This window comes from Pelodiscus sinensis, chromosome 1 (assembly GCF_049634645.1).
Source record: "Pelodiscus sinensis isolate JC-2024 chromosome 1, ASM4963464v1, whole genome shotgun sequence".
Lineage (NCBI taxonomy): Eukaryota > Metazoa > Chordata > Testudines > Trionychidae > Pelodiscus > Pelodiscus sinensis.
The window spans coordinates 120,180,221-120,199,724 of NC_134711.1; the positions used below are offsets into that span (position 1 = coordinate 120,180,221).

Consider the following 19,504-nt stretch of genomic DNA (forward strand, 5'->3'; position numbering starts at 1 on the left):
TCCTGGAATATATTCCTTCAATGGCCCTTTTCGTGTTTGTTTTCTGTTCCCTGTGCTAATAATTTTGGCTCCTTATTCACTTTTTTTCAAGTGATTATGAAAACAATGATTTCTTTTTGCTGCCACAGTATCTTACAGGACAAATAAGTCTCATTATACTTTTTCTTGGCATCAGAAAAATGTTTCATTAGAGGGAAATCATAAAATAAAAAAAAATACAGTTTGACCTTTTAGTAGATAGGAAAATAGTGTGATGTAATCAAATGGCTATTGGAGAGTATTTGTGAGACAAATGGTACTGATCTCAGGCCTTTTGTATGTCAGTTCTTTTGCATTTTGCCTGACTCTGTTTTCCAAGAAGTGCTGCACTTTGCCAGAACTGCAGTCCCCAGCTCTTGTAGTTATACTATTGTATGGAACTTTAATTTTTGATTGTGCAGATATGAGTCCAGATAATCTCTGCTCAAAGCAGAGAGAGGGGTTGACAAGGAGCAGGTTATAGCTCCCTGATTGTGTCCAGAATCCTCTAACCTGCATCAGATGGCTCAGTAGTCCCCAAGAGATCATTTGCCAGCTGAGGTGTACCCAGCCATACCTGCTTCCTGACTTTGGCAGCTATTTGCATAAGAAGTTACCGGGAAGGTGGCTAGTCTTTGCCACCTTCCTGTCAGGTCAGGGGGATGTAGCTAGTCTCTGCCTCTTTTATGCCATTTGAGTGTCACGAATGGAGCAAAATGTGGCAGACACTCTCTTCCTCAGTTTCTCATATGGACCAAATTCTGGCTTTCTTGTACATGGCTCTAAAGCGGGTGTTTGTTACCTATCATTGTACAGCCACCTTCTGCCCTTTCCCAGGTCCCTAGTACTAATGGTTCCTCTAGGGAGTATAACATCCCTGGTGGGTAAGTGAACTGGAGCAGTAGGAATGTGCATGCAGCTGCCTGGACCTCATGTGCTGGAACTCTCAACCCCCACCATAGAAAGTCTAGATCTGACCCATTGGAGGATTTTGAAAAACTTCAGATTGGGGGAGAAATCTTTCAACTAGCACCTTCTCTGCACTTGTTGCATGCCACATTGCAGACCGAATGGGACCCTACAGGACTAAGATTTGACTTAAACCTGTATGAATTCAGAATTTATTCAGTGGAGTTGCCCTATTGTAAAGCTTGTGTGAGTGTGCTCAGAATTGGCCCCATTTTGTTTGAAAGGGGAAAACACATGGTTATTGATGAATGCTCTCAGAATCCATTGCTGAGCTAGTTTGAGACTTTCCAGATCTTTCCTGTGTCACACATCAACACAGGCTTTCTTTTGCTGTTTAGCTGGCTTCAAAACATGCGCTTGGTCAATGGAAAAGTGCATGCCACAATCCCCAATTTGCTGCAAGTCTGACCCAATACTTTGTTCCAGCTAGATGTGTACAAGCTATCATGATATTATGACTAGGAACAGAAGAGAGTGAAAACCAAAGGTCACACTCTGGGCAGGAATGGTGTCCCTAGCCTCTGTTTGTCTGGAAATGGATGACAGGGGAGGGATCATGTGATGATTACCTGTTGTTTCCTGTCTCTGGGGCATCTGTTGGCAAACAGGACACAGGGCTAGATGGACCTTTTGTCTGACCCAGTATGGCTGTTCTTATGTTAACAGACGGTGAACCCTTTCAAGATATTCTGAAGATTGATTTTACCACATTCGATCTTCAGAAGTGTTTCTGGTCTTTGCATGTGGGATTGATTTTAGTTGATTCTTCACAAAGCTGATTTTACCCATCTCAGCACAGAAGCTTTGACCTGTATCAAAAAGGGATTTAGTAGAAGTACCTTTGTAGCTTAGAATTTGCAGACATCTTTAAATAGCCCACAAGCTATGATTTAATATCTGGAAAAAATTTAGCTTTTGGATATTGAATGAACTCACTAGCCATTACTATAGAACAATCAGATTTCCTTGCACCTCCGTGGTGATAAGAGTCCATTGCTGAATAGGATAGCTCTTGTTGGGAATGGACAGACACATAAGCTTGTATTGAAGAAGAATCTTTCTTCGCCTGTTAGGTGCTTGGGTAGAATTTTGCACTTTGCAAACCTCCTTATGTAAATTTGCTGTGCTTCCTGGGGTCTACAGTTATTCACTTCCTGCTTCCTTTTGGGGGAACAAATGACTTTAAACAGGTAAAGCTGTTAGGTATATATGTAATTATGTGCATGTGCTGACATGGAGAGATGCAAGTTTCATGCCTGTGTATCTGGTAGGAAATCATTGGGCCAAGACTGAAACTTTTAGTTTTGAGCCACAGGGAAGTTCAGATTCATATGGGCTACGTCTACACTGGCATCCCTTCCGGAAAAGGGATGCTAATGTAGCACGTTGGAATAGACAAATCCGCGGGGGATTTAAATATCTTCTGCGGCATTTGCATTAACATGGCTGCTGCTTTTTTCCGGCTTGGGGAAAAGCCGGAGAAAAGTGCCAGTCTAGACGTGATTCTCCAGAAAATAAAGCCTTTTCCGGAGGATCTCTTATTCCTAAAGAGATCCTCCGGAAAAGGCTTTATTTTCCGGAGAATCACGTCTAGACTGGCGCTTTTCTCTGGCTTATCTCCAAGCCGGAAAAAAGCAGCAACCATGTTAATGCAAATACCGCGGGGGATATTTAAATCTCCCGCGGATTTGCCTATTCCAAAGTGCTACATTAGCATCCCTTTTCCGGAAAGGGATGTCAGTGTAGACACAGCCATACAGTATAGCTTTTGTGAGTTAGGCCCAGCCTTAGTAAGAAATAATAATTAGCACTGATGTAGCACTTTGTTTGCACAATATTTTTCAAAGGAGGATACAGAGTCCTTTAACACTGTGCCTGCCCTTAGGAGCATCTGTGCCTGGCCGTCATGTAGATTCAGTATCTTGTGTGTACAGATGCTCTTAAGTGTCCCTCTGAAACTCAGCATTTCCCAGTAACCGTATTTACCACAATTACTTCTCTTGGCTGAGAGTCCTGCTTCAGGTAACTGTTGGCTCTTAAATGACTTCAAATATCCTTACCTGGGTGCCATAAAACAAAATGAAGAGTGGGCGAGTGAGTTAGAAGTGTTCATGGTTCCCCAATCCAAATGCAGTACACAAAACCACCCTGCAACTTAAGTATCAGTTAGTATCACTGTGTCTCTGAAAAGTTTGCGTGGATGGAAAAGGAGACCATCCTGCATAGTTGTCGGACTATTGACCTCTATCAGAGCATCTTTAGACAGACTTTGTTTTTCTTATGCTGGTTTTGCACAGCTGTAACTCCATTTACCTCAGCAGAGTTATCCTTGATGTATGAGTGCAGAATTCAACTCCAAAATGTTCTTGCTTTGCCCTGGCCATGCTTTTAGGTTAGTGCACCCTGCATGGCTTGCAGATGCACCTCTGTGGTGCATCTGGTGAAGATGCTCCATGCTGGCCGGAGAGAGCTCTTGTGTTGGTAGAATAAAACCACCTCCATGAGTAGCAGTAGCTAATTTGGTGGGAGCTCTCCTGCTGGCATACTGCTGTTCACACCTGCGTGTAGGGCCATGCAACATGTATCCCTCTACAGAGGTGGCTTATTCCCCCTATTGAGCAACATAAATTTATACCAATGTGACCTTTAGGTTAGACAAGCCTTTGAATTCAGCAGGATTTTTTTCAGGGAATTGCTGGAAATAAAGTCAAGGGCGTAAGTCTTAAATGGTTGAATCTATTTTTCCACAAGTCCTGCTTCATAAAAAGGGAAGTTTTATGTGACATTCTTTTATAATGACCCACTGTATATGGGTACACTTACCAACAAAAAAAAAATCTACACTGGAAACCTATTCCCTGAAGTTGAGCCATGAACCAGGCTACTAACAAAATAGTTTGTTCCTAAGCATTTCTTTGGCATAATTATATTGTGAGGGCGGGGGCGGCGGAAACCCTCTATTCCTTGATGGCACATTTTTCTCAAATAAAGGAGCTCTACAAAAACCCTTTGAATGAGAAATTGTGCTGCAGGCAGAGAGGGGGAAAATACATTATAACAAACTGTATAGCTTCAGTAGGCACGAGGATTGCTTTTGTGCAGTGAGCAGGGTAGTCTCTAGGCTATGGTAAGTTTTAAATCTCACTGATTTCATGCTGCAGCAGAAGGTGGCTTAGCAGCTTGCAGATCCCCAGCTGACTTGGAGAAGTGACCCTGGGGGAAAAAATTGTGGAACTGCCAGTTGGTGACACTCTCTGTACATTAAAAAAAGTTTTTCCTGCAGGATGACAGTGACATCATCACGTCACTCTGCGTCCCGCCTCCTTCCTCCCTCTCATCGCTGCTTCCCCTCACCACTTAGAATTGCTGTTTCAAACTGAGCCCCTGCTCACCTTCCTCCACTCCCACCCCACAGGGCTTTCAATGCCAAGAAACACTGCACAGCAGCCTGCAGACCCCACATCTCAGCCATGACAGACGGGGGGAAGGGTACGGTGCTTGGAACAGCAATCTGGGGACAGGCGCTAGGAGCGGGGTCCCAGCTGAGCTTATGCGCCAGCAGTGGGCTCTTGGGGGGCTCCCCCGCCACCAGGCTCTTGGGGAGCCGGAGGGCAGTGCCCGACTGCACCCATGGTGACTCACCCCCTCCCCAACAGCTGCACTTACAGCGACTGCCAAAGAAACCCCAAGCATCCTGGGGGAACCGCCGCACTGACCTGTCTGCAACTTTCCTTTGGCTCCCTGCGGGTGGGAGGGCAGCCCTGGGCTCTGAGCAGGGATGGGGCGGTGAGCAGTGCAGGCAGGACCACACAGGGGAGAGGCCAGGACAGCGCCCTCCCGTACCGCTGCTTTCCCCACGTCAGCAGGCTGCAGTGCCCTGGAGTGTGGAGTGCACACAGCACTCCCTGCACCTCACTGTGCCCCATGCAGGGTGGGCAGATACCTCTACACTATCTCAGCCGCCAGGGTTAGAGCCAGGCCTGGTGTGCTGGGGAGGGGTGGGGGGCTGGCGGCGGCTGGGAGGAAGGGACTCTGGATCACGGGGGAAGGGGGAGCAGGGCAAAAGAAGGGGCCTGGGCTGGAGTGATGGGAAGGGGGAGAATGGGGGCCGGGGTGGCAGCGGGAGAAGAGATGCCTGGCGGCTGGGCAGGGGAGACCCGGGGTTGCCTGCCATCCGCAAGAGGGGGGTCGGCAAGCGCAGGGAGCACAGCCCCCTAGTATTTTTAATGGAAAAAAAAGGATTTATCTTTCTCCACTAGAAGGAGAAGAGCTGCTAGTAAAGAAGCTAACTTTGCAGTAGTCAGTTCAAAATTGCTGACTCCATTTGCGAGCTCTGGAGGGCCTTACACTATTCTTCTCTGTGCTTTCCCTATTCTTCTGTTTTCTCCTTCCTGCAAGTAACGGTGCTTGTGGACATTGACACTGGAACTTTTGTAATAGTGGGGGTGCTAAAAGCCAGCCTCCCCCTTCCCTCCCCTCCGAGCTGGGGCTGGATGCAGGGCTCTCTCTCTAAGAGTGGGGACCCAGATAAGGTGGGGGCTGAGCCTGTGGCTGGCAGCCAGGATCCCAGGAGCGGGGCTGGCATCCTGGACCCCAAGCTGGCAGTCCATATGCAGGGCCATGACTGGAGCCTGCATTCAGTGCTGGCAGCAGGACCCCTAGCGCAAGGCCGGGTGTGGAGGCCTGTGGGAAGCTGGGGGTGCTGCAGCACGCCCTCCGCTTCTAGCTCCCGCACTTAAGATTGTGGCTTGCTCCTTTGTGCTGACCAGTCTGACAGTCTCTTCCCTTCTTCAAGGCTATTGAGTCACCTTCCTTCTTTAAATCGGCACCTTGGAACCACTGCATCTTTTAGGACTTGTAAACACAACTTTCCTCCCAGCTGGAAACGGGGGCAGTGTGACAGGTTTGGTGACAGAGACTCCTTTGAGGCTGTCACTGGATGTGCTTAAAATACGACTGGGCCCATCTACTTGCCTTTTGGGGGGGGCTCCCTACATCTCTGTCCTGCTGAGCCAGGCCATCTGGCCCCCTCCAGACTGGCCCAGAGAGGAAGTCACAGCCCACGGCAGAGTAACACACTGAGATCTGCTCAACTCTGGAAAGGCTCAGTCAAAGGGACTTGCTATGGCATCCAGGTGCACAGCCTGGTGGGACCAGAATCTCAGATAAATCCATCTGGCTCTGTATAAAACTGAAACAGAGCAAGATAAACAAAATAAAACAAAACATGTTAGCTAAGCCTGATATACTAATAAATGTTGTTACCCTAACAGTAGTTCTAACCATTACCCTTCCCACCCCAGACTAGAAAGCCTCCCATCCTGGGCTCAACCTTCCCCCTGTTCAGTTTTAGGTGTTTTCAGCAGTCATCTTGGGTGATAAGCTCCAGTGTTGTGGCATCTGGCAGCAGTCCCTGTTGTTTGGCTTCCAGCCTTTTGTATATAGATTTTGCCCTCAGTGAGAATCCATTGTATTCGGTTTACACTTTTTCACTCTTTCAGTGGAAAAATACTATGTCCAAGACGGGTTCCATCATTAGGTGACCTAAACCCATGTCTTGAGCCCCTATTGGCTGGTTCATAGGAAAACAAGTCAATTTACAGGTCACTGTCCCTATCCATGAGCCCTAAAGTTTCTGGAGTACCCTTAATAGCCCTCACATAGCATGTCTAGATTAGTAGAGCAGGTTTTGTACTTCTTATTTTTAACTTCAAATACAGGAATGATAGATGCACACAAATAGAATATACATCTTGAGCAAATGGTAACTATTTAAATGATACCTTCTAAATATGGGTCGTCATTACATTTCAAAAGGGTTGCCAAGTGTCTTCCCCAGGTGGCTCTGCCCTTCCTCTTCCCCCTGTTTTTGAATTGCCTTTGGTCACCAAGTCTTCCTGAATTGTCAGAATAGGTCCCCATCTGGAAAAGGTTGGGAACTGCTGCCTTTATAAGGAGTGTTTTGCATAAAGTATCTTCCATCAATGCATATTCATAAGTGTATTTCCATAAATAATATGAAAGGCATCATCACAGGGAGTGTGGTGTCTTTTGGAGGAGACGTGAAATTACACTGAGAGCTTGTGGCCTTCAAAGTTTTAATGGCGATTGTCAAAAACACACTGTGAACCTCACTGTTGTGAGGTTTTGCTCACGATACTATATATTTTGATTAGTCTCTAAGATGCTGCAGGTCTGCTCCATTGTTTTTGAAATAACTTGTGTGCATTCTGCTTACCTAAAATTTCCCTATTAGTTGCAGTTGGCTGCTGTCATTTTCATTTGCTGCCCATAACGGTTCCACAGGGTCACAAGTGTGGTGCTGGCAGTGGCTGCATTTCAGCACCAGATTAAGTGAATCTTGAATAACTTCTTAATATAAACTTGTAAAGATCTTTGGGATCCTTCTGCATTAATGGAAGTTCTGCCCTCAAAACACATTCCTCTTCTCTAGGATTTGTTATTGTCACTAAAGCATTAGGCTATTTCCGTCTCTGAAGGGCTGTCTACCACAATAAATTGCACTGTAGTATTTTAAGGGCTGGATTGTAATTCTTGTTGCTTGAGGGTGGGAGATGTGCTAATTGGATGTTTCTTAGGATGGTGCAACCTGCTTCCTTCATGCCTTTGCATGTGGCGTACTTGGCACATGGGAGTGACACGCATCCTAAGGGCTGTGAAGAGAGTAATTCCTCAGTGAATGGGTTATGACTGTCACTGGTCCTTATATAAGTGATTAAGGAAGTTCCCTGTGTTCTTCCATCAAGCATCTGTCAAAATCTAACCCTTAATAGCAACAAGTAGTCCTGTGGCTCTAACAAATAATATATACAGTATCATAAGCTCTCATAGGAAAAAACCCAAAGCTCATGATTTTCGGTGTGTGTGTGGAGAGGGGGAGAGAGAGTGCGCTACTCCTCGTTGTTTTTTAAGTTACAGACTAACATGGCTACCCCTCTAAGGGCTAAAAGTCTCAGTAAGTTTTTTTTAGTTAAACTAATTCAATTTAAACAGTAGAAACATAATTAGTGAAATCTGAACTGTCCCAATGGTCAAAATTTGTACCAAACTAACAATAACATTCTATTTTACTTGTCTGGCTTTGGATTCCTGATCTTCTAATAATAAATACTGTCCATCTTCATTTAGGAGTCGTCATGTAATAACTTTCCCCTGTGGCTGAGAGGTATAGTTATTCGTGGTGGCTTTTACGTGAAGATACTACACACTGCTTATGTGGGTTGGCTTGTTTTTATTTTTAATAGCTGTGAAAGACGGCGTAGGTACCAGTGGATGATTTTCTAATTAGCTACTGTGTCTTGGTTTGAACAGCTTGCGTTTCCACCACTTTGAAAACTTGGCAGATGAAACAAAAGAATTAATTGAACTAGACTCTTTGAAAGGAACAAAAGTAAATGTGCTTCTTTTGTTGTTGAATAGTTGCACTGTTCTATTTTGGATTCTGCTGGAGCACACTGATGGTTCACCATGGAAAGACTGAGGATGTTACATACCAGTAGCTCATCTTTTTTTACTTTTATGTCCAGTTTTGTCTCATTGTTTACTCCTGGTCCCCCTGTCTGTTTTGTCAATCTGTTGTCTGTAGTTTTACCCTTAGATAGGCCCTGCCCCAACAGCTTACAGGCTTTCTGTTATGATTGTACAGTGCCTAGCACAAGGGGTGCAGGGTGCTGTTCTAATACTAATAATGAGCTTCATCATGAAGGTTGCCAGGGTGACATCTATGTGACAATCGCTAGGTACAGTATAGGTGGCAGCCATGCAAAATTCCCCACATTGCCTAGACCTGGGGCACCTGCAGTGGTAATAAAGCAGTTCAGTTTCCATGCACATTCAGCCTGTTGCTTTTCTGGCGTGCCTGCCAGTGTGGGGGCGGTGTTCTTTCTGGAGGTGTGGCGGACATGTGTCCACCGAGAAGTGTACCGAGAAATAAACTTCACTTATTTTAAAGATCAGCCAAAAATCCATTGGCTGTACATTTCAATCATTACATCATTGGGCTGGATTTGAATTGGTGACCTAGCGCTGACAAGGTTCAGTATCCCTTCAGCAATGCCCTGAGCCACCCATTCTTCCTGATTCTTTTTTTGAAAAATGGTGCATTTTGTTCAAAAGGAATATAGTCAGGGCTTTCATTCATTTTAGTTTGATACCACAGTCTTTGAAAACCTATTTTGGAAGGGGTAGGCTTGATTCTTCATGCTCTAAGCAGAGCTTACTTCTCCTCCAGACAGGAAAATGAAATTGTGGCACTTTTTGGGTTGCATTCATAGTGCATCGTTAGTATTCTCCTAGAGAGAAAAACAAAAATCTGTTGTTGCAAGACACTGACCTCTTTGGAGAAGTAGATGGATTGAAAGCTAATGACGTTTATTCTCTGAGGACAATGCTCTATAATTGTCACTGAAATTGGGGTATTTAATGCTAGTGGCAGTATCTTTACTTACTGCTGAGATAAAATGTTGCAATTGGTGTAAGAAAGGCAGATCAAAATGTTTCTAGCAGCTATGTGGGGAAGAGTTTGCCTTCTGGCATCACACTGAGGAAATGATAGCTGTAAACTACCAACATAAATAAAACTAGTGCTGTTTATCTGCCAGCTTTAAATGTATGCATGTGGTGATGTAGCTGTATGGGTCCCAGGATATTAGTGCGACAAGGTGGGTGAGGTAATATTTTTTTTCATTCAACCAACTTCTGCGGGTGAGAGGAACAAGCTTTCACTCTGAAACTGAGCTCTTTTTCAGGTCTGGGTAATGTACTCAGTGTCACAAGACGGAGAAGTTTGTTTAGCCTAAGTAGCTAACACACATTTCAGGTGCCTGTCAGCACCTCTCCAGAGACCTTCCCCAGCCTGGCAGATGCAAGTATGGGGAGCATGGTCTAGTCCTTTGGAATAGGAAAGCGGGGCAGGTACTTTGAGGTCTACCCCTGTTGCTTCTAGTGATTTGCTATCGGCCAGCTTCTGCAGGGTACTGTGTGCTTGCAAGACCAGCACATTGCAGAATATGCTCAGGGTCTCACATGACATGTCATGAATGGGCAAATACCAGGCTGTCGGCTGGATCTGGTTACCCAAGGTTAGCCGCAGTGGACTGCTGGCTCTATACTGATCTGCGCCTCCACAGGTACAGGTGGGTGCAGCTCCTGTTGGCCGTGGATTGCCTGTTCGCAGCCAATAGTAGCTGCGGGAGGTGGTGTCCTGGTCTTCAACGCTGCTTCCAGGAATAGCAATCCACAGCCAGTAGGAGCTGCACTCATCCGTACCTGTGGAGGTGCAAGTAAATATGGTGGTGATGGCCCACCAGGGGCGAACTGTGAAGAAACACCACCGTTTTATTGCCTAACCCTGCTCCATGTGGTCATGGGGAAGTTATTTGACATTATTTTGTGCCTCAGTTTTCCCACTTCTAAAATAGGGATAATACTTACCTGCCTCTCCGTGGTTTTCTGGGGCTAAATGTGTTAATGTTTCTGAAATACTTTGAGTTGCATGAGTGAAAGGAGCATAGACACGCAAATATCCCCAGTTCAATTTATGCCTTGCTCTTACTGGCCCTTCACCCTGCCTACTGACAGCTTCCCCTTGTCTTGCTCCAATCAGTATTTCTCAGAGGAACCTGTTCTTGCCTAGTCTCATATGTTTACAATCAAAATCCATTTCTCTGGTATCTCCTCCCACAAGCTGTCAAATCCTCCTTCTTGCAAGAGGGGAACTTAAAAAAAACAACAAGCACTACTGCTTACTTAAGAAAAAACAAGGCCTTGCATAAACCATTGCCCAGGAGAGGAGCCTGGGGAGAGAATCATGCTCTGGGTAGCTGTGTTGTGGGACATTAGATCTTGTGTTCCTGTAGTCAGCCTACATGAGGGGCTCTCCAGACCACATCACTTTTTGCATCCTGTTTTCCAGGTGCTGTTCCTGTGTGCACTCACAAATCAAGTACTTAAACGTCGCACTGACCTAAATTGTGGCTGTAGCTCGCACTCCTTCTGGGTGTGGTGCTCCGTCTCATCTAGTGGCACCAGAATAATTGTTTGTGTATAAAAATAACCCACAAGTCTGGAGTTCTCTCTGATGGAGAAAGAAGAGAACTCTCTATTTGGGTGAATGAGATTAAACAACAAATCGGGGTGATGGTGGGTTTATTTTGTAATCTAATTGCAGCTCTTTACACTGTTTGGAAAATCATCTGGAGAATGGAAATGGTGTTCTCAGGATTATTTAAAATTCCCTGTTGGCTGTTAGTTTTGTATATTGGAAGCTTACATTGCACTTGTGCTTATCCGTATATTTTAAAGTTAAAAACCAAAACAGACAAACCAGAAAACCTGGAACTGCAGTTTTATTTGGCAACAGTGGAATACACCTCTATTTGTAATGCCATTGAATTGAATGAGGGCCCTCGTCAAGTCAGTGGAACTATATCAGAGATGAGTTTGTCCCTGTGTGTCTTCAGATAAGATGTAAGTGAAATTAAAGATAGCCTCTTCAGAAGTTGTGAAAAGAATGGAGTAAAATTGGAGTCGGTGAACGAGAACACAGTGGCCACGTTCTCATGTTAAAGCATGGTTCTTTTATAAAATGATTGTAATAGGGGCTTAAATCATAGAAAACTCTTGTTCATTCTGACTTTTGGACTGTAGTGCAGTGGTCACTAACCAGTACATCAGGATCTACTGGTAGATCTTGGAGCCTCTGACAGGTGATCCTGGCTGGTTTGGCCAAGAGGCCATCAAGTGCCAGCACTTCAGCTGCCCCTCCTCCCACTGATGCTCATCTCCTGCCTTTTGCCTTGGAGCTGTTCCCTTAGGAGCCTCCTGCTTTCTGTGTCGGGCAGGGGAAGGAGAAAGGGGTGTTGATGTCAAGGTGCCCTCCTCTCCCACTTTGTATCCTCACTCACCAGAGCAGAGAGGGGGCGCAACAGGACTTGGGATGTAGTTTGCTGGCTGCTTTTGGGAATGATGCAGGGCCAGGGCAGGGTGAGCCTGCCTTAACCACAGTGCACCGCCACCCAGGGGCCACCTGAGGTAAGACGCGCCCAGCTGGAGCCCACTTCCTAAACTCCCACTCCAGTCATGAACCTCTCCTGCACCCCAAGCTCCTGTCTTAGCCCCGAGCGCCCCTGCATCCAAATGCCCTCCCACAGACTACACCTAGAACTCCCTCCGGCACCCCAACTGCCTGCCCCAAGCTCAGTTTAGAGCCCCTCTCACACTCCAAATCCCTTAATCCAAGACCAAAGCCTGCACCCCAACCCTCTGCCCCAGCCTGCTGAGAGGGAGGGAGGATGGAATGAACAGGGGTGGTGCCTTGGAGAAGGTGCACAAAGGAGGCGGGACACGGGTATTTGGGTTTGAGGTAGATCTTGGATTGCACTTAAATTCAAAAAGTGATCTTGTGCTTAAAAAGGTTGGAGACCTCTGGTAGTAGATCAGGCAACAGGTAAAAGTTTGTAATAGACTTTTAGAATTTCCACAGCAAGGTGGCTTGCTGCTAGCATTGCTATTAACTCTGCAGGTTGTAACTTGCAGCTACTTGTCTTCTGAATTAGCAAGATCAATGAACTGAGTCCAAGAGATACCAGAAAAATTGACTGAACTAAAAGACAGACATGACAAATAGATTTCATCATTTTAATTTATACTAGAAAATAAGTCTTTTTTGCGTAATGGGGGGAGATGAGAGATCTCTTCAGTATCCCTTTGGATATGACCAATTACCACCTTGTTTTTACAACAGACTTGGGGCATGAAATGTTGTAGATTCTTACGTTGGACTTGTGAGTTATAGGAAGATTTTATTTTTAATTCGGCATCTTTCAGCCATTGTTCGTTGGTGGGGAATTAAGCAGCAAAAATAACCACCATAGTTTTGTCATTGTTTTATAAAGTTAAGTTAAAACAACAAGTTCTATTTAGCCTAACCGAAATGACACAATTAGTGCAGAAGAGTACTTTAATTTTGCAGTTGACTCAGTCAGTGATTAATATACAAATTAGTCATACATAGTCTTAAATTTTTTCCTAACGTAGGTCATGTCTAGTTTCACTTTTAACCTCTAAACAGCCAGTTACTTGAATACTTTATTTAAATGATTCGCAATTTTATTTTCATCCTATTATTCATGTTTTCACCAACAGATCTGTTTAATGTAGCGCTTATCTGTGCTTTCTTTTGGCAGTACATGTTGAACCTTTGTAGTCCAGCACCCTTGGGGCCTAACTGGTGCCGAACCAGATAATATACCAAACCACGGGAGGTCAGTATTGTCTAGCAGCACTACCTATACCCCCACTATCTATTGAGCTCTTGGAAGACATTTAGGGGTCAATTAGAGCTAAATAATAGCATGCAACACTGAGAGCCAGAACTAGTGACTGTAAGCAAAATTTATGGGACTGTGGGAAACTTGGCCAAACCCATAGGTGAACATTTGACTAACTACAATCATGCCAGATGATGGGTGTTGCCACACTAGAGTGTGCCGGACTACAGAGGCTCAGCCTATATATAATAGGTTAGTGAAGTGTTTTCCCAATAATAAGTTAGTGCAGTGTTCACCTGTTAAAGAGACAGAGTCTATTTTTATTTTTTTGCTAGACCAATTCTGGCAGGTCTGTTTTTGTTTTTTTGCTTGACAACTGTTACCCTGGCAACCCTAGGGGTTCCTTGAAATTCTTTTAAGATGAAAAGGGTTCTTTGGCCAAATAAAATTTGGAAATACTGGGTTAGTGTAGGATATGAGGTTAATGTTCTGAGGTTAATGTTCATGATTCACATTATGAGTTGAGGACAATTTCCTTTTTCATAGAGATGAAAAAGTAATCAAGGATATTTTGAGTGAAGGTTGAAAAATTCTGTATCATGTGTGCTTGGTCAAATGACTTTGCCTCTCTGCTTCAGCCTTCTCCTCTGTAAAATTGGAGTAACAATGCTTGTATCTCAAGTATATGTGAGGCCTAGGGATGTCAACATATAGATGACTAATTAACCAATAAGCTAGGCCTAGTTAATCTTCTTGACTACACGCTCTCTTTCCCCACTGCCTCTGTATCAGCACCAGCTCCTGCCGTTCCCTCCCCTTCCCACCGCTGCCTCTGTAGGAGGCAGTAATGTGGGGGCAGGCAGGTCCGCGGAGCCAACTGCCAAGGAGCACTGAACCCGCCTGCTTCCCTACCCCACCCCACCTCCCTACCTTCAGCTGAAGCCATCTCCTGCTCTGGGGAAGCTGGTGGTGGCTGCCCATTTGCTCCAGAAGTGGAGGGCAGGGGGCAGGTGGGAACTGGTCTGTGAGAGAAGCAGATTTAAAAACCGGCTTCCTGTGCAGATCGGCTCTGCCTGCCGCCCTGATAGAGAGACAGCGGTGCAGAGGGTGAATGGGGAGAGGGCAGGCAGGAGCCGATAGGCGCAGGAAGATGGTTTTCAAGCAGGCTCCCTGCACATGCCAGTTCTATGGACCCGCTTCCCTCCCCCCCCCACCCCCGCTTGCTACCTCCTACCGAGGTGGGGGGTGGAGGAGGGGAGAGGAAGAGAGGCAGGAGCTGGTGCTGAGGAGAGCCAGTTTAAAAGCTGGTTTCCCCCAACACCAGCTCTGTGGTGCCAACCCCACACCCTATGCCGCTGATATCAGAGGTAGCAGTGTCGGGGGTGGGGGCTGGTGGCAGGGGAGGCTGCCGTGAAATAGCCTCTGTCCGTGGTGGCCTGGGCCTGCCGTGTACAGAGGCTGCTCTGTGGCAGCAGCCCCTGTCCATGGGGGTCCGAGCTCCCCGTGGACAGAGGCTCCTCTGGCATCCCATGGAGCAATCCTTGAACATGGGGGGTCCAAGCTCCTTGCAAGACAGGGGCTGCTGCCATGGCTCAGCCTTTGTCAACGGGGAGCTCGGATCCCCACGGAGAGGGGATGCTGCTAGGGCTGCCAGATGGTTTTTCCAAACCCCCCTCCCCACCCTCCAAAAAAAACACACCAGGGAAAAAATTCTGTTGGGGGGGGCGGGGGCGGACACCAAAGTTGTTGAGCGCAAAAAAAAAAAAAAAAAAAAAGACCCAAAGAGTTAAGTAAATAAAACAGCATGGCCACTTTAAGTGCATGCAGAGTCAGAATAGGGATAGGAAGAGGAGAGGTTGAGTACTAAGACCCAGGGAAGGCATTGCTTCCCCTTGCTCAGGTCTTTCGGCTTTTTGCCGGTGGCCATCTTGTTTTCTTGGTTGAGCCAGCCGGGAGCTTCCCTGTGGAACCAGGTAAGGGGGTGGGAGGACAGGGATCCATCGCCTGTGCCTAGTTGCTGAGTGTGTCGTAGGGTTGCCAGATGTCTGTACATTTTAGGTGTCTGGTATTTTCTGAATTTTTTACCGGACAGGAGGCAAAAATATAGGACTGTCTGGGTCAATATCAGACACCTGGCACCCCAAGGTGCTGCTACCCCACGCTGTTGCCTCTGGATCATAGAGTATTTTTGTAATGCATAAATACTCTAGCTTTCATCTCACTCATTGGAGTAAATTATGCATTTTTAAATAGGACACTTGCTGAGCAAACTAGATTCCTGAACATCAAAGCGAATCCAAATCACAGAATGTGTAATTGAATTTTGAACACCGAAACCATATTTACTAGATATTGTTTGCAGTAGCTATCAGGTGTTGGTTACATCCTACAAGGCTGACGTGAGTTTAGTGACCTGTTTTTATTTCCCCTCCAACTTTAAAATTTTGTAGTGGTAAGTATAGCAGTATGCAAAATACCAGTGGTTTTGGTCAGAGGGCTTCATGCATACATTAAGTTTCAGTCATGAGGGTTTGAGCACTAGTTTCTCTCTGAGCTTCGGGTTTAAAGGAATGCAGAAGCTCAAAGTAAAATTGAGTTCAAACTCCAGCATTTCTTTCAACCCAGGTTCAATCAAGGTTGTAATCAAGCCTGCTGGTAGGCAGGTTTTATGGGCATTTTGCCTTTTGCTGTACATACCTCTTCCGAAGACAAAAATGATAGTCCAAAGACTAGAAGGTCAACATTTTAGTTATTACAATTACATGAGCTAATTTAAAAGAAAAAAAACAACCTATGCATGGTAGCGGGAGCTGAAAACATTATTTCCAGAAGTAGACTGACCTCGCTGCATTTTGATATTTTGAATGGTTAGGGGCTACGTATTGATATGGTGAAGTATAATGACATTTTTCACACAATAATCCTCTTAACTTCATTCCAAAACAGTGTTTGACTTAATGCCTGTTCTATGATGATTTGCAAAATATTATATTGAAATAACAAAATGTTTATCAGCCATGAACATGGAGTTGACTTATTTTTTGCTAAGACAACATTGGGCTGAAATAGGAACACAAATATTCTTCAGTGTTTGGCTCTTTGACTTTTTAAGACTGTAGTATAAAGTTATGGTCTCTGCCTCAACCTTGGTGCAGTCATAGGGTTGCCAGGTGTCCAGTTTTGAACCGGACAGTCCAGTATTTGAGCTTTCTGTTCAGGAAACAAATTGAGAAAATATAAATGTCCGGTATTTTCTAAATAAGATGTAATGTAGATTGGGATGTAATGTCAAGTGTGGCTGGTATTTTTGTTGAAACCATCTGGCAACCCTACACAATCATCATTGATTTAAAACAACAAATACAACGACAAACCAAAAAATGCTGTTTGACAGCTGGGTGACATACATGATTTGACAGCTGGGTGACATACATGATTATTGAAATTATGATGACTATGGTGATTGCTTTAGAAATATATAGACGAGTATTCCTTTTCTTTGATTTTAAAATAATCCCCCCTTTTAAAAATCTCACGTGATCACAAAATCAACTAAATATCAAGAGAAAAAACAGAGAAAAGGGTGGGTAGGTTCCAAAAGTTCCCTATGACTTTCAGTATAGATCAAGAAAAACAAGTAGCAGTTGATAATAGGACTTTTAGAGAAGCATCTGTCAATCAGAGTGTTTCAGTTCTGGGGCCGCTTTACATCATTTATCTATAAAATACAGCATGTACTGAGCATGTATTGTTGAGGAGGTTAAAGACTGAGGGCCAAATCCTGGCTAAAAGGTCATCTTTGATGTGAAACTCATAGAAGATGTGTAAGCCACCTGGGGTTCTGATGGAGAAGAACATCTCCTATGGGACAGCTTCTTCATGATGTCCTCATCACTGAGTGATGTCTGACTCTTCACTTTAAGTACAGGCAGGTTCTTTGGGAGGAGGCTCCTCCTCAGTTTCTCAGCAGTGGGTGGAAGAGTTAGTCTGTGGTGATGAGACTGAATGTGCTGGGTGGTCTGAGGGCTTGTCCTAGGAAATATCTCCGTAGTATGGCTGCAGCCAAACAACAGAGATGGGGGCCCATCAGGCTGAAGAACACCCCATCTCCCTGAAAACAGGAGTGATATCTAAGGTGGGGAAAGCCCCACAGGACACCTACATGTACCCCAAAACCTCCCACATTTAAAAAAGAGAAAGGGAGAAAAATCAAGTCTATTATTCTTTCCCAAAGCCCTACTATGGGGGGAAAAGTCAAGATGTGCATAATGAGGCTCTTGTGTTGTATTTTAAATGTCCAGGCACTTTGCAAGAGATGTCAGTATCATCTCCTCCATTCTACAGATGGGGAAACTGAGGCACAGAAGCAGCAAGGGGGTGGGCAAAGCGAGTAGTCAGGACTCGACTACTTGCTTACATCCCTACTCTAGTGACCATAAATTGGGTCACTCCTTGGATTTTTAAAACCATAAACCTCCTGGAATGTTAAGGAGGCTGAATGCATGGCAGGTTGATCAGCCATCTCCTTTGCTCCCTTTCAACGGTAGTGATGATTGTGGATCTCAGTGGCTAGCCAAGGACCAGCAATGGAAATCTTCAGTTTTTACTTTAGCAAAAATATTGAGGTAAGATCACAGCCAGGCATGTCGAACTATATTACATTTTTTGTTTGGGGCTTATCTCTAAAAACAGGCACCTCACAAAAGTATAAGGTGGTAATGGGATGTACTTTCTGAGACCACTTGTCATAGGTTAAGGCAGGAGTGGGGAAAAGGGCCTCCATGGGCCAGATCCGGTCCATGGGGGCCCTGCTGCTCCCCCGCCCCCAGGCCAGTTACGGCCTGGGGGCGGGGGAGTGCGCGAAGCCTTCCCTGCTCTGCCCTCACCCTGTGAGCAGCGCACAGCACTTGGAAGCATCACTCGCCAGGCGGGGGCAGGGCAGAGAAGGCTTCATGCGTTCCCCAGGCCCTGATTGGCCTGGGGGTAGGAGAGCATGCCAAGCCTCTTCCAGGGCATGGCTGCCTAGTGGGAAGGGGGGAAAAGGGGCTCCCTCACCCCCCAGACCATTCATATCTGGGGTGGGGGGGGAGTAGCCCAGCCCCTTCTGGAGTGTCCCGGGGCTACTTCAAACATTTTTGAAGTGGCCCCAGGGCAAAAATTATTGCCCACCCCTGGGTTAAGGGGTTCTGAGGAATGTGTATGGACTTATTAATAAAATTAATGTAGGTTTAAAAGAGGGAAAAATTTTTTTTGAAGTTTGTGATAGGCACACACATTATTGTGAAATAAAATTAAAAAGCTCAGATTCATCTTTGTGGTAACAGCTCACAATGTAGTATAGGTTTCCTTTATGCAAAATGTGTTAATTTTTTTCCTCCTGTAAAGCAGTGAGCGATCGTACCAGCGGCTAGAACTCTAGACTTTGTACATTCAACCTTAAGTCTGTTGAAAAGGAAATAACCAAAGCTGCTTGTTTTCTGTCATACCAGAGTACAAAGAACATCTTTGATTTACAGAAATAGCCCTGTGAAAGAGAGACAGAAATAACGACAGTGTTTATAAACAGATGTTAAGGACACTCCACTGATGGAAGAACAAATTAACCCAAGCGCCATGTTCAAGGTAGAAATGAGCGAAAGCAGCTCTCCTTATTAAAGTGGAATAAATAAGGTGGATGGACTTTGCATAACCAGAAAAAGCTTCACCCTGACAGCACATTCTGTTACTCTTTCCCTTAAGACCGATCTCCATAAAGTCTGCAACAGATGAAAAGGACAGAGTGGCCTTGATTCAGTTAGCACAAGTGAGTGAAGGCCAATTGGAAGCCTGACTAAAGCACATTTATGAACCTCCACCTCACACACTGGGGAAGACTTTCCTTCCTCTCCTTAGACTCTTACTCCCCTGGATGGACTGCTGTCTTCCTGAGTCTTTAGTCTTTCTGCCACATGGTCAGGCTAGCTCATTTCAGCTGTCAGCTAGCTGCTGGCCCTGTTCGGCAGCACACAACATCACTGTCTACTGTGCTGCCCTCTGACTCACTACTGTGTTTGGCCTTGTCAACATGAAGCCACAACCTTGTGACAGATCCTGCCAATTAATGAGGCTTGAGCATTTTACCATCAGCTTAATACATGCGATTAAGATAGCAGAGACGAGGAGATCTTTTTCCTTATTACATTATTTTCCATTTGAGTCCTTTGCTTTAGTCTAGACACACTCAAAAT

General features: G+C 45.2%; 1 protein-coding gene across 22 annotated transcripts in view; it reads left to right on the plus strand.

Annotated features, from left to right (window-relative positions):
- PPFIBP1 (PPFIB scaffold protein 1) overlaps nucleotides 1-19,504 on the plus strand; it is a 162,015-nt gene that overhangs the window by 25,582 nt on the left and 116,929 nt on the right. The window contains exon 1 of one of the 22 annotated variants that reach the window (XM_075899097.1): nucleotides 17,879-17,902. The exons of 19 other annotated variants lie outside the window; for them this stretch is intronic. The gene's annotated coding sequence lies outside the window, so the exon portion shown is untranslated. Of the gene's footprint in view, nucleotides 1-17,878; nucleotides 17,903-18,742; nucleotides 18,900-19,504 lie in introns of those variants that run through there. 2 more of the 22 variants (XM_075899126.1, XM_075899087.1) reach the window with 2 other exon arrangements.